General features: G+C 42.2%; 1 non-coding gene across 1 annotated transcript; it reads right to left on the bottom strand.

The window, feature by feature from the left end:
* Positions 1 to 672: 672 nt before the first annotated feature.
* Positions 673 to 780, bottom strand: LOC130984230 (small nucleolar RNA R71). Its single transcript, XR_009088177.1, has one exon. It is a non-coding gene; the product is annotated as a small nucleolar RNA R71 (small nucleolar RNA).
* Positions 781 to 5,438: the final 4,658 nt, after the last annotated feature.

Here is a 5,438-nt window from a genome sequence, read left to right on the forward strand (position 1 = left end):
CTTATCTAATTAAAGTTCGAATTCTTCTTCTCCTTCTTCTTTCTATCTTTCTTTTTCCTCTGACACCTCAAGGAATCTCTACACTGTGACATAGAGGATTCCACATTTTCTTGTTCTCTTCTCTTTCATATGAGCAGGAACAGAGACAAAGGCATTCTTGTTGAAGCTGATCCTGAACCTGAAAGGACCTTGAAGAGAAAGCTAAGAGAAGCCAAAGCACAACTCTCTTTAGAGGACCTGACCGAATTCTTCAAAGAGGAAGAAGACATGGCAGCCGAAAATAACAACAATGCCAACAATGCAAGGAAGGTGCTGGGTGACTTTACTGCACCTACTCCCGACTTCTATGGGAGAAGCATCTCTATCCCTGCCATTGGAGCAAACAACTTTGAGCTTAAGCCTCAATTAGTTTCTCTAATGCAACAGAATTGCAAGTTCCATGGACTTCCAATGGAGGATCCTCATCAGTTCTTAGCTGAATTCTTGCAAATCTGTGACACAGTCAAGACTAATGGGGTAGACCCTGAGGTCTATAGACTGATGCTATTCCCTTTTGCTGTAAGAGACAGAGCTAGAATATGGTTGGACTCTCAACCTAAAGAAAGCCTGGACTCTTGGGAAAAGCTAGTCAATGCCTTCTTGGCAAAGTTCTTTCCACCACAAAGATGGAGTAAGCTTAGAGTGGAAGTCCAAACCTTCAGACAGAAGGATGGAGAATCCCTCTATGAAGCTTGGGAAAGATACAAACAATTAATCAGAAGATGTCCCTCAGACATGCTTTCTGAATGGAGCATCATAGGTATTTTCTATGATGGTCTCTCTGAACTATCCAAGATGTCTTTGGATAGCTCTGCTGGAGGATCTCTTCATCTGAAGAAGACGCCTGCAGAAGCTCAAGAATTGATTGAAATGGTTGCAAATAACCAATTCATGTACACTTCTGAAAGGAATCCTGTGAACAATGGGACTAGTCAGAAGAAAGGAGTTCTTGAGATTGACACTCTGAATGCCATATTGGCTCAGAACAAGAAATTGACTCAACAAGTCAATTTGATTTCTCAAAGTCTGTCTGGAATGCAAAATGCACCAAACAGTACTAAGGAAGCTTCATCTGAGGAAGAAGCTTATGATCCTGAGAACCCTTCAATGGAAGAGGTGAATTACCTAGGAAAACCCTATGGAAATACCTATAATTCTTCATGGAGGAATCACCCCAATTTCTCATGGAAGAATCAAGAGAGACCTCAACAAGGTTTCAATAATAATGGTGGAAGAAACCGGCTTGGCAATAACAAGCCTTTTCCATCATCTTCTCAGCAACAGACAGAGAGTTCTAAGCAGAATACTTCTGACTTAGCAACAATGGTCTCTGATCTAATAAAGACCACTCAAAGTTTCATGAATGAAACAAGGTCCTCCATCAGAAATTTGGAAGGACAAGTGGGTCAGCTGAGCAAGAAAGTCACTGAACTCCCTCCTAGCACTCTCCCAAGTAATACAGAAGAAAATCCAAAAGGAGAGTGCAAAGCCATAGACATGGCCGAATATGGAGAGGAAAGAGAGGAGGAGGACGCCACTGAGGAAGACCTCAGTAGGCGTGTACCAATCTCCTCTGAGTTCCAATGGGAATCTGAGGCTCAAAATGAGACCATAGAGATTCCATTGGACTTACTTCTACCATTCATGAGCTCTGATGAGTATTCTTCCTCTGAAGAGGATGAGTATGTCATTGAAGAGCAAGTTGCTAAATACCTTGGAGCAATCATGAAGCTAAATGACAAGTTATTTGGAAATGAGACTTGGGAGGATGAACCTCCCTTGCTCACCAAAGAACTAGATGACTTGTCTAGGCAGAAACTGCCTCAAAAGAGGCAGGATCCTGGGAAGTTTTCTATACCTTGTACCATAGGCACCATGACCTTCAAGAAGGCCTTGTGTGACTTAGGGTCAAGTGTAAACCTCATGCCCCTCTTTGTAATGGAGAAATTAGGGATCTATGAGGTGCAAGCTGCAAGAATCTCATTAGAGATGGCAGACAATTCAAGAAAACAAGCTCATGGACTTGTAGAGAATGTTTTGGTGAAGATTGAAGACCATTACATCCCTACTGACTTCATAGTCCTAGAGACTGGGAAGTGCATGGATGAATCCATCATCCTTGGCAGACCCTTCCTAGCCACAGCAAAGGCTGTAATTGATGTTGATAGAGGAGAGTTGATCATTCAAGTGAATGAAGAATCCTTGGTGTTTAAGGCCCAAGGACATCCCTCTATCATCATGGAGAGGAAGCATGAAGAGCTTCTCTCAAAACAGAGCCAAGCAGAGCCCCCACAGTCAAACTCTAAGTTTGGTGTTGGGAGGCCACAACCAAACTCTAAGTTTGGTGTTGAACCCCCACATTCAAACTCTAAGTTTGGTGTTGGGAGGTTCCAACACGGTTCTGAGCATTTCTGAGGCTCCATGAGAGTCCTCTGTCAAGCTAATGACATTAAAGAAGCGCTTGTTGGGAGGCAACCCAATGTTGTATGGTTAACTATTTTCTTTTGTCATTTTATTTTTTTTGTAGGTTGATGATCATAAGAAGTCACAAAAATAATGAAAAAAGCAAAAACAGAATGAAAAACAGGAAGAAAAACAGCACACCCTGGAGGAGAAGAAGCTGGCGTTCAAACGCCAGTAATGCTAGCTGTTGGGCGTTTAACGCCCAGTCTGGCACCATTCTGGGCGTTTAACGCCAGAAAGGGGCACCAGACTGGCGTTAAACGCCAGTAAAGGGCAACAACCTGGCGTTAAACGCCAGGAATGGGCACCAGCCCGGCGTTTAACGCCAGAAATAGCTCAAAACGTGATTTTGAGCAACATTTGGTGCAGGGATGACTTTTCCTTGACACCACAGGATCTGTGGACCCCACAGGACCCCACCATCACTCTCTCTCTTCTTCCCCCATTCACCAATCACCTCAATACCTCTTCCCCAAAAACCCTTCACCTATCAAATCCCATCTTTCTCTTCACCACTCACATCCATCCTTCATAAATCCCCACCAACCTCACCCTTCAAATTCAAACCACTTTCCCTCCCAAACCCACCCATCATGGCCGAACCATTACTCCCCTCTCACCTATATATACCCTTCTTCAACCCTTCATTTTCACACAACCTAAACACCCCTTCTTTCCCTTCTTGGCCGAACACACCACCTTCCCCCTCTTCCTCATTTCTTCTTCTTCTACTCTCTTCTTTCTTCTTTTGCTCGAGGACGAGCAAACATTTTAAGTTTGGTGTGGTAAAAGCGTTGCTTTTTCATAACCATTTATGGCATCCAAGGCCGGAGAAACCTCTAAAAAGAGGAAAGGGAAGGCAAAAGCTTCCACCTCCGAGTCATGGGAGATGGATAGATTCCTCTCAAGGGTGCATCAAGACCACTTCTATGAAGTTGTGGCCTTGAAGAAGGTGATCCCCGAGGTCCCCTTTTCACTCAAAAAGGGTGAATATCCGAAGATCCGCCATGAGATCCGAAGAAGAGGTTGGGAAGTACTTACCAACCCCATTCAACAAGTCGGAATCTTGATGGTTCAAGAGTTCTATGCCAATGCATGGATCACCAAGAACCATGACCAAAGTGTGAACCCGAATCCAAAGAATTATCTCACTATGGTTCGGGGGAAATACTTGGATTTTATTCCGGAGAGTGTGAGGGTGGCGTTCAACTTGCCTATGATGCAAGGAGATGAGCATCCTTACACTAGAAGGGTCAACTTTGATCAAAGGTTGGACCAAGTCCTCACAACCATATGTGAAGAGGGCGCACAATGGAGGCAAGATTCAAGAGGAAAGCCGGTTCAATTGAGAAGGCATGACCTCAAGCCTGTGGCTAGAGGATGGTTAGAGTTCATACAACGCTCAATCATTCCCACTAGCAACCGGTCCGAAGTTACCATAGACCGGGCCATCATGATTCATAGCATCATGATTGGAGAAGAAATAGAGGTTCATGAGGTTATAGCCCAAGAACTCTATAAGGTGGCGGACAAGACCTCCATTTTGGCAAGGTTAGCCTTTCCTCATCTCATCTGTCACCTCTGTTATTCAGTTGGAGTTGACATAGAGGGAGATACCCCCATTGATGAGGACAAGCCCATCACCAAGAAAAGGATGGAGTACACAAGAGACCCCTCTCATCAAGAGATCCCTGAGATTCCTCAAGGGATGCACCTTCCTCCACAAAATTATTGGGAGCAACAAAACACCTCCCTAGGAGAATTGAGTTCCAACATGGGACAACTAAGGGTGGAGCATCAAGAACACTCCATTCTCCTCCATGAAATTAGAGAAGATCAAAGAATCATGAGGGAGGAGCAACAAAGACAAGGAAGAGACATTGAGGAGCTCAAGCACTCCATAGGATCTTCAAGAGCAAGAAAGAGCCGCCATCACTAAGGTGGACCCGTTCCTTGATTTCCTTGTTCTTTATTCTTCTGTTTTTCGATTTTTATGCTTATGGTTATCCATGTTTGTGTCTTGTGATCATTAGTGTCTTAGTGTCTATGCCTTAAAGTTATGAATATCCTATGAATCCATCACCTTTCTTGAATAAAAATGTGCTTAATTGAAAAGGAAAGAATTGCATGAATTCTGAATTTTATAATAGTTTAATTATTTTGATGTGGTGGCAACACTTTTGTTCTTTGAATGTATGCTTGAACAGTGCATATGTCTTTTGAACTTGTGGTTCATGAATATTGGCTCTTGAAAGAATGATGAAAAAGGAGACATGTTACTGAGGATCTGAAAAATCATTAAAAATGATTCTTGAAGCAAGAAAAAGCAGGAAAAAAAAAGAGAGAAAAAGCAAACGAAAAAAAAAATTTCGAAAAAAAAAAAGAGAAGAAAGAAAAAAGAAAGAAATAAAGTTGTAATCCAAGGCAATAAGAGTGTGCTTAAGAACCCTGGACACCTCTAATTGGGGACTTTAGCAAAGCTGAGTCACAATCTGAAAGGGTTCACCCAATTATGTGTCTGTGGCATGTATGTATCCGGTGGTAATACTGGAAGACAGAGTGCTTTGGGCCACAGCCAAGACTCAATAAATAGCTATGTTCAAGAATCATCATACTTTACTAGGAGAATCATTAACACTATCTGGATTCTAAGTTCCTAAAGAAGCCAATCATTCTGAATTACAAGGGATAGAGTGAGATGCCAAAACTATTCAGAGGCAAAAAGATAAAAGCCCCGCTCATCTAATTAATATTGATCTTCATAGATGTTTTTGGAGTTCATTGCATATTCTCTTCTTTTTATCCTATTTGATCTTCAGTTGCTTGGGGACAAGCAACAATTTAAGTTTGGTGTTGTGATGAGCGGATAATTTGTACACTTTTTGGCATTGTTTTTAGTATATTTTTAGTATGATTTAGTTAGTTTTTATTATATT

This window comes from Arachis stenosperma, chromosome 5, assembly GCF_014773155.1.
Source record: "Arachis stenosperma cultivar V10309 chromosome 5, arast.V10309.gnm1.PFL2, whole genome shotgun sequence".
Classification (NCBI taxonomy): Eukaryota; Viridiplantae; Streptophyta; class Magnoliopsida; order Fabales; family Fabaceae; genus Arachis; species Arachis stenosperma.